Genomic DNA, 10,391 nt, shown 5'->3' with positions numbered 1-10,391 from the left:
ATGCTCTGGTTTCACTTCAGATCGTATAAATCTTTCGCCTTTTACTAAAGATTTCCGTGGAATGGAGCACTCAGAGTTGTAATGAATTTTTTGTGGCCTTTGCTTTTTTTGTCGGGCTGTTCGTATAATAGTCAAAGAAACTTGTGTGTTGTAACCGTTTTTGTTGGTGTTTAAGGGTATTTGGGTTGTGTCTGAGTGCAGGTTGCCTCACGTTCTTCGTTGTTAACGCTGTGTTTTGTTTTTGTTTTGGCCAGAGTTTTAACTAATGTACTTGGATGGCTTTTTTCATAAAACAAGACTTTGTGTTGCTAAATAAAAATCGAAAGAACTGTGGCTGCTGTAATTCAGGAGCAAAACCAAAGTTGCTGGAAAAGTTCAGCAGGTCTGGCAGCATCTGTGAAGCAAAAAACAGCTGGACCCTTCCTCCGAAGTGTCTGTTGGTTTTAATTTTGTGGGCCCTTATATCGCTACCTGTTTTTGTTGGTTGCAAAAACAGATTGTAAATCCTGTGTTAGTGGTTTCATTGTTGACTGGGAAAGGTTCTCTCCATCTAATCTTCAGAACCTTCTATCTAGTCTCAGAAAAGGTGAGTGAAACAACAAATATTGTCATTGGAAAAGTGTTTGGAGAAGGTGCTTGGCTTTTATGTTCCCCACTACCTGATTCCATGTCCCTCAAGGGTCTCTCTACTGGCCACGTCCTGACAACAGTCCAAGGGAAACCCATGTGTCTTCTTTGGATCCCCGTGCAAATTCAGTGGATTCAAGGATAATATGTTAATTAGAAATAAAAACAAATTGCTGGAAAAGTTTAGCAGGTCTGGCAGCATCTGTGGAGAGAAGGCAGTTAACATTTTGGGTCAAGTGGCCCTTCCTCAGAACAGTGCTGCCAGACCTGCTGAACTTTTCCAGCAATTTCTGTTCTTGTTTCTGATCTACAGCATCCGCAGTTCTTTCAGTGTTTGATGTGTTAATTATCTCATTAATGAAGTGAATTGACATTCTGCTGATGCAGGTGGGAATGTTGAAGTCAGCCTCACCGCTGGACATTAGCCTTTTTGTCTTTTGGACTCAGACTGTATGAGGACATGAGCACACCTGGAAGAACCCAAACTGATTAGACTATTGCTAAACAATTGCCACTTAACAGCTGCTCTGTTTTGAGGAAGGGTTACTGAACCCAAATTGCTAACTCTGATTTCTCTGCACAGATGCTGCCAGACTTGCTGATCCTTCCCAACAATTTCCTTTTTATCTAATTTCCAGTATCCAAAGTTACCTTGGTTTTTATTTAGTATTTTACTCAATACCTTACATATGTGTGGCAGCCCAGAGTGTGCCAAAACTGTGGGACCTCAGGTCATATGCAGCAGATTGCAAAGTGATCCTTTAGAGGAACTTCAAACAGGAGGGGAAACTGACTAAGGTCTGTAGAGGAAAGGCATCACCCTCACCTACAAGTGGAAGGGGGACAGGGAGGAAATTAGAAATTGGAGGCCAATATCATTGCTGATTGCAGACTACAAAATCCTGTCAAAGGTCATCACCAAACTAATCAGGTCAGCTCTGGGATTGGTGATTCACCACGACCAAGCCTGTGCTGTACCAGGCGGGATGATCTCTGACAGCCTCACACTCCTTAGGGATACGATTGCCTACGTGCAGGACGGGGGCGGGGTTGGTGGGCGGTTTGGACGCCCACCTCATCAGCCTGGACCAGGAGAAGGCCTTTGACAGGATATTATACACCTACATGTGGCATGTGCTCTACAAAACAGGCTTTGGGGAGGGAATTCACAACTGGATCTGATTACAGCAACATCATTCGTGTAGTCTCAATCAGTGAATGGGAATCAGAAAGCTTCCCGATCAGATCCGGAATCAGGCAGGGCTGCCCACTCTCTCCTACCTTGTTTGTATGTTGTATAGAGCCTTTTGCTGAGTGCATCAGGATGTGAGTCTGAGAGGGGTGACTATTCAAGACAGCAGAAGCCAGCAGGTCCAACCCTCCCTGTACATGGATGCTGCTTGGATCTGCTGTCAGTGTGTAGACTCATGAGCATCTGTGACCAGTTCAAACTGGCCTTGGGAGCCAAGGTAAATCAAGGCAAGAGCGAGGCCATGTTCTTTGGGAACTGGGCCAACTGATTCTTTATCCCCTTCACCTTTGGAACAGAGAACCTGAGGTGCTAGGAATTATGATTTGGAGAGGGTGGGGAGAGTGCAAAATCTTGGGAGGAGCACATTGCCTAGGTGAGGCAGAAACTGGTCTTTTGGGAGCACCACTCCCTCTCCATTGTGGGTAAAAACCTGGTCAGCAGGTGTGAGGCACTCTGTTGTACGTGGCGCAGGTCTGGTCCATTACCAGAAACTGTGCTGTTGCAGTCACATGAGCCATCTTCCACTTCATCTAGAGGTCTAAGATGGACCATGTCCACAGGGACACCATGTACAAAACTCTGGATGAGAGGGGGAAGATCATATCCAACATCACCCTCATCCTGATGGCTACATTTCTGTGCAGCTGCATCAAGCTGAGTCGACACTTGGTACACAAACTGATACTGAGGTTCTACCTTTCCCAAGTGTTTTGAAGGATGGAACTGGACTTGTTGCCACAGAATGCTCCAGGTAGTTGGAACATTTTGTATCACCTGTCCTTTGTCTAGAAATTTGCAAAGAAAAACACCTTTGACTATAAGTCCAACAGGAAGTGGTCAGCACATAGCATCCTTGAGAAACTGAGGAAAAAGGAGATGGTGGATCCTATCGCGTGGTTCCCTAAGCAGACTGTCAAAGTCATTTGGAAGAATGTCTCATCACCAGAACTTTCTAACAAGCACCAAGACATCGCTTGGCTGTTGGTGAGAAGGGCACTACCTGTGAGATCCTTTATGTATGCCCGGTCTGCCTGCATCATTGCACGCTGCCCTCAAGTGGTTGCGGGGGAGTAGAAACTGTCACATACCTCTTGCTGGAATGTGCCTTTGCAGAGGAAGTCTGGAGAGAGATGCAGTGGTTTTGGCTGAGGTTCATCCTGAGTAGCTCCATGACTCCTTGTGTTCTGGGGTCTGTTCCCTGGGATGCACACCGAGACAAACATCAACAGCACCTGGAGGACCATCAACTCAGTGAAAGATGCTCTCTGGTCTGTCCAAACCTTGTTGCTCTTCCAGAACAATAAGTTGACCCTGACCGAGTGTTGCAGACAGGCATATTCCAAGGTCCAGGACTATGTGCTGTGGGACGCACAAAAGCTTGGGGCAGCTGCTGCCAAGGTGCAATGGGGAAAGACCGTTGTCTGCGTTCTTCTTCTTGAAGTTAAATGGGGGTTCGTTCAATTATCGGACCCTCCTAGTGCCTCTAATAAACTGGTTCAAGTAAGAGATGCCTTTGGTTTGTTTGGATAGAGTCAAACTCCAATGTTTGTTTGTTTCCCTGCTATGCTACTGTACAGAAGCAAATTGCATTTGTGATTATGTGCATATATAATATATAGACTTCTTATGAATGAAGTATATTTTGAAATGAACATGTAAATAGAGTCTTGGACGAGTCAGGAATGCCTTTGGTTTGTTTGTTGGATAGAGTCAGACTCCAATGTTTGTTTCTATATGCTACTGTACAGAACCAAACTGTTTAAATGGCTATGTATATAAAGATATTTTATGAATAAAGTATATATTTGAAAAAATGTGTCCGAAAAGATGAGTAAAAGAAGAAATGCTGTCATTGGAAAAGTGATTGGGGAAGGTGCTTGGCTTTTATGTTCCCCACTTCCTGATTCCAGGTCCCTCAAGGAACTCTCTGGGAAACTGCTGGCAAACTCAAAGTCTGACAAAGTTGTAAGGGAAAGCTAGATGAGTCCCATTGAATCCCTGTACCATCACTCTTTTGCGGTAGTCTCAAGGAAACTGTGTTAATTGTCTCATTGAAGAGTTTGAATTGACATCTTGATGTGGGTGGGAATGTTGCAGTCAGCCTCAACTCTGGACTTTAGCCTTTTCATCTTTAGGACACAGACTGCAATGAGGCCATGAGCACCTGCAAGAACCCAAACTGAGTAGATTATGGCTAAGCAATTGCCACTTGACAGCTGCTCTGTTCTGTGGAAGAGTCACTGAATCCAAATCATTCAGGCCAACTCATCCACATTCTGATAACTAAACTGATCTTATCCCATTTGCCAGCATTTGGCCCATAATTCTCAATACTCTCCTTATTCATGTACGTACGCAGATCCTTTTAAATGTCCTAATTGTACCCACTTGCTGTAGAAGCTTGTTCCATACATGCACCAGCCTCTGCGTGAATAAGTTACCCCTAAGGTCCCTTTTAACTCTTTCCTCTCTCACCTTAAACTTACATCATTCTGAGGAAGGGTCACCGGACGCGAAACATTAGCTCTGTTTTTCCTTCGCAGATGCTGCCAGACCTGCTGAGCTTTTCCAGCAACTTTGTTTTTGTTCCTGATTTACAGCACCTGCAGTTCTTTCGGTTTTTATTTAAACCTACACCCTGTAGTTTTGGACTCCCCTACCCTGGGAAATCGACTTTGGCTACTCACTCCATCCATACCCCCCATGATTTTATAAACCTCCAAACGCCATCCCTCATCCTTCAACATTCCAAGGGAAAAAGCCTATTCAGTCTCATCCAATAGCTGAAACCCTCCAATCCCTGCATCATCATTGTAAACCTTTTCTGAACCCTTTCAAGTTTAACAAGATCTTTTGTACAGCAGGGAGACCATTATTGCCAAGCAATTGTCACTCGACAGTTTTGCTGACAACTCCTATTATCAGTTTGTAATTGGCTTAACAAACTGATTAAGTGGTAAATAACAGAGTTGGAATTGTCCTGCTTTTTGAGTTTAGCTTGGTGTGTGGGCACTTGAACTGGTAATCTTTAACTTAAACAAGGGGCTCAAAATTAGTAGCCTTATCATGTATAGTATTAAAGCAGCTACATGATGAGTTTCCACATTGGCTTCCCTGACTAACATAAAATCCACAGCACTACAGCAGATACAGAAGATGCTTGAGCTAGTGGCTCCATGGGTTATTGATTTGGTCAGGAGGTAACAATTGCCATTCCTTCAGTTTGGATATTGTTCGACAAGGAGTCACTTCTACCATCTCAGCAGTAAAGGTGGTCGTGGGTGGGCACCTCTCTTATACAAAGTGACTCCCTAAGACAAATTAATGTGCACACCTCACCGATAAAGAGTGAGCAACTGGCCATCTTCCAGTACCTCCCATTACTGCTGGCAGTCATACTGGGCAATTATTTCAATTGTACAATCAAAGTGGTTGGATGATCTGGAGGGACTTACAGCAAATTGGATGCCACATGTACATTCCTGTTGGAAATGGTAAAAGATGCCAAGTTGCATGACACCTTCAGCATCCTTGCAGGTGGAGTGCAGCTTAGGTGCATCTATTCGCAGCCAGAAGGGTTTGTCTGCTTCAGGTTAGACTTTCTATTTGTGCCTCGAGCATTCTTGGTCTGATCCACCAAAGTCAAACTGTTGTTGTTCTTTGGCCAATAGAAGGTGGTAGTCAATCATCATCTGCAGGAGAACCAGAGGGTTGACAGGGGAACACGAAATCTGAACGTGGAACTGTTCACTCTAGAAAACATTGAGGAATTCAAAGTAGAATGCAATGGCAGGAGAATACTGAATTTTCTTTAACGAGTCTGGACTTTAGAAAAGCATGTAGAATCTGCTCCTGCTGCAGGTGGAGGGGGTGGTGTTAGTCAAGGAAGATTTTTAAGATGTATGAAGACAACAAGCTTTGCTCTTAGTCTCAAAGTAACCCTCAGGACCAGGGACAGCTCTGTGGAACAGGATGAAAATGTTCATGCTTCTTCTTCCAAAAGGTACATAGGAAGAGATGTGATCAGCAGGCTGAAGGAAGAAAATGGTTCAGGAACATGACTTCACTCTGATGTTGAGAGGATCAGAAGACCGTATGATGTGAAGCCTCATGATATAAAATGTATATGACAGCTCAGCATCTCAGTCATTTTGATCCTGTATCATGGAAGTTTTAGACTACAGTATGTGGGAAACTCTGGAAAAGCCACTATCTCCTGATCTAAGACCCCCAAGTCCTTTGAGAACAGTTAAATTCCTGAAAGCAACCATTTACTTGTTAAGTTGTATTTGATGCTGTAAGACCTGACTGGCCAGGACCTGCCAGAGGTGTACAAGAATACGTTTCTGACTGGCAACATGTGCCAATCCACGAGGAAGGGTGTCAGCACGCTCATCTACAATAGGAAAGGGGGAAGAGAAAGGCAATTTGGAATTGGCAACCAATCTCACTCTTGAACATGACGACAAAATTCTGGCCAAGGTCATTGCCAACTGGGTAAGTTTTTAGTTGGGGACATCAACTACTTGATCAGTTTTAATGATTCAACAGAGTTGACAGCAAACTGGATTCCTAATGGATCTGGTAAAAGATATCAAGCTACACAATGTGTGCAGGATTGGTGAAGACAAAGTACAGCATAGAAGATGCACAGGACATTGATACCCACTACAAAAAGCAAAGGCAGTTCAATGATTTATACTCAAAACATAGTTGGCATCATTAGGAGTTGTAGATGATTTTTAAAGAATGGCTATTACATAGCCAGCGAGCAAAAAAAAAAAACACTGCAGAAAACTAATCGGTGGACTGGGCAGGTATACAGAAAACAAACAAATGAAATTCAATAGAGAAACAGGAGGTAATGTATTTGGGAAGGGTAAACAAGGCAGGGGCATAAATATTAAGTGATAGGTTACTGAGAAGTGCGAAGATACAGGAATATCTTGGATTTCATGTCGGTACATTCCTGGAAGCAGCAGGACAGTTAGCTAGGTGGTTACACTAAAGCAGATTAAACACTAGTTGCATCATGAGTAAAGTATTACATAAAGTTTCATTCAGCACATTGTAGGAAGGTCGTGATCCTACTGGAAAGGTTACAGGCTATTTGAGGATGCTGTCGGGACTGGAGCATTGTAGCTTTGAAGTAAGATTAGATAAGTTGGGGTTGTTTCAAATCCATTGGGAAAAAATACATCCTCGATTGCAAACATAGATATTTTCAACACAGACCAGTTCAATATCCATTTCAATTGTGCGTCTCTTTACAGTGCTTGTACAGTTTCTTCTCATACAGGAAATTCCTCAATGTCCTTGACCATATCAAATGTTTGGTTGTATGCATGCGCAAGGAGGCTGCATAACGTAGCAGATTTTCCCTTCTCCTGCGCACCCATGGTGCCAAATCTCTGTGCACATGACATATCAGAAGTCAATGCATGCGTAGCTCTGGAGGCTTGCACATGCACAGTTGATAGGGCACCTGGTGGCAGCAGATACTGCCTTAATTAGATACTGAGGCTCTGGGAGAGATTGAAGACACGAATGTGGCCGAAATGCTTGGGTAAAGTGGCATTGCTTCCTGAAAATTTCACTGCACACTTCTCACCTTGTCGCACAGTTGTTGTAAACTTAGATCATTGCAGAAAGCAGTTAGAGTCAACTATATATTTTTCTGAAAATATACTTTATTCACAAAATTTGTAAACAAAAAAAATTCAACTTGAACATTACTGGATTTGCAAGAAAATTTAATATGTCCCAAGACAATATGCCTCACTTGATAAGATATTAACAATCTTAAAATACATTTCATGTCAGGTATAGAGCTTGGAGGTAAAACATTTCAAAATTTGAATTAATAGAAAGTGCAGTAGATATAATGTTCTCCACACAACATGTATAGAAGTGGTTCAATATATTTACAAACATATATTCTATGTTAGACACAGCCTGGGCAATCTGCAGTTTCCTGCCCCAAGGTGCACTGCGGCTGAATGGTCCTTGGGAGCAATTGTCCCCCTGTTGTACCTCTGCAATGGCTGCCCCAATTTTTAGGTGTGCCTCATAACAAATAAACCTGGAGTTGGAAACATGCTGGCCTGTAACACTCAGTCAGGGACAACTCTTTGCACTGGAGGACCTGCAAGTTTTGGGCAGACTTAGAAGCATCTTGGTGAAGGTTCCTCCAGACATAGTTGAGGTTTAACAGTGAAACACATTGTGGATCTGGAATCACAGGTAGGCCAGACCAGATTTCCTTCCTTAAAAGTAAATGAGTTTTATGAAAATCAAAAGTAGTTTTATACTCACAATTACCAAGATTAGTTTTCAATTCCAGAATTCCTATGATGGCATTTGAACTCTATGCTTAGTGGATTACTCACTCATTGACATTATCACTGCGCCACTTGCTTCCCTTTGTTCTTTGTATTTAGTGATTTCATTGGCCTTTATTAAACTTCAGTAAATATACTCGGGTTAGTTTGTTTTCAGGAATGAATACAAAATTAACAGTATAATTTGTTATGTTAAAATAGTTTAGACCAAGTTAACAAAGCTATACCTACTTTGGATATCTCTAAAGCAATTATTTTTGTTGTTTCTGGTTGTGAGGCTTAACTTACAACTCCCTGGCAGGACTTTTACATGGTGGGGCCTCCTCAAGGAGACTCGCTGCATAGTTACTGCCGCAAGAGTTTTATTGTTTGAACTTCCTCATGGTTCTTGCTGGTAACAATAGATTTATCTATTGTTGGCTAATCAACCACAGAAAATGTATGAGATGGCTGTAGATGCGCACGGATCACGATACTCCACATTAGTGGTGTCACTCCTCAAGATCTAGATGGTAGATATAAACACATCTCCCCAAGTCTGGTTGGGCCATATCCCAGACAAACAACCGCCCTGCAAGTTCACTTGTGGTGGTGACTTGTGTAAAATGTAGCAGTCACACTATACCTAAGATATCAGTCTTGACACAAACTAATGAGACAAGTATGAGGCCCATTAGACAAATACACAATTCCTGTCTTAACACGATACCCAGATGCAGGCCAGTGGGTCCAGTGTTGAGGCAGATGAGGATCATAAACCCCCATTAGGCTAGCCCCCAACCCCTTCAGATAGTTTTAACATCAAATCTTCTATAATAGTGGTTTCGATAAATTGAGCAAGACAGTTTGAACAGAGAATATCCTACAATAGAGACTGAGGTAGTTGATGATACACATGATTAAATCCAGAGTTATTTTATCAATTCAGGATAGGAATGCTGTTGGAGATCGTTTTACAATATCCAATAAACGAATTGTTTTGTACTAAATGTTAGTCCCTCCTCCCTATAACGGAAGCTTTTCACACCCACTTCAGTAAACATCATGGTATAAAAAGAGAATCGTTACCAGATGCTCAAAATGCGATCACAGTGGCAAATATCATATCATATTGTGCTATTATGCACAGTGTAATAAAGACCATGACAATAGGATAGTAACAGCCTTTAGATGTTCTTATTGTGAATCATCATTTACAACAAAGATAGACCTTAGCCAACACGAGAGGCACAGACACACCGACACACCAATATTAGAAATGAAAAGCATGTGGACAGTTTATGGCAGGATAAAAAGCCAGGGAGCAAGGGCAATAAATGGTCTGTGGAGAAACTACATTATTGTACAAATTAGAAGCAAAATACAAAAGGTAGTCCCTGCATTAATGATAGGTGTTTTGCTACTGAGGACACTAGCTAACAAATTTTTGACAAAAGAACCTTGATAAGGCCAGACACAGATATTGTAAACCCATCTACTGTCACATCTCTAGGAAATGTTAGTGAGGAGGAGATGATAGAGGCAGTTCAACATTGAAATGAGAGCTCTACTAGTAGTGGTAACTCTAATTCATATGTCCCCAAACACCGTGATGTAGGTGGGCGTCTTAAGCAAGCTGAAGAGTTAATTACTAGAAAGAGGGACCCAGAGGCAAGGCAACAGGGCCTGGGGCTCAAAACAGTAGAATGGATCAATTAGTTAAAAGAAGGGATACAATAAAGAAGGGTAATAAAAGAACGAAATCGATTTGGCTAATTTGATAAAGACAACGTACTTGTGCGTATCTAAAGTTCAGTTCCATGCAGGAACTTCACAACACTTCTCTCAGAAGTGACGTCCCCGTATGCCAAATGAGTCCCCAACTGCGTGGACTCAAACAGAGAATGTTCAGAGCTTGAGGAGCTTGCAGGGCATACAAGTGGCTGAATGTTTCCTGGACCAGGAGATTCCTGAATGTGGTTGCCCCACAGTCAGACAAGAGTTCAGGAAACAACTTGATGGCCACCTTGAAGGATAGCAAGAGGCAAGCAGCACGGGAATTCTTGGAGAATTCAGCACTGAATATTAGTGAGGGTTATTGCCCCTCAGACAATGCCCTGAGCTGGGCACCATGAGACAGAAGGGCCACAAGGGAGGGGAGGGAATTAGTAAACAAAGTGTAGGAAAATAGT

At 42.5% G+C, this 10,391-nt stretch overlaps 1 non-coding gene across 1 annotated transcript; it reads left to right on the top strand.

Moving 5' to 3' along the window:
- LOC125484125 lies at positions 1–117 on the top strand. Its single transcript, XR_007262980.1, has one exon. It is a non-coding gene; the product is annotated as a U5 spliceosomal RNA (small nuclear RNA).
- The last annotated feature ends 10,274 nt before the right edge of the window (positions 118–10,391 follow it).

This window comes from Rhincodon typus, chromosome 9, assembly GCF_021869965.1.
Source record: "Rhincodon typus isolate 14 chromosome 9, sRhiTyp1.1, whole genome shotgun sequence".
NCBI classification, from domain to species: domain Eukaryota; kingdom Metazoa; phylum Chordata; class Chondrichthyes; order Orectolobiformes; family Rhincodontidae; genus Rhincodon; species Rhincodon typus.
The sequence above is the reverse complement of the archived record's forward strand: the minus strand, read 5'-3'. Positions and strand labels throughout refer to the sequence as shown.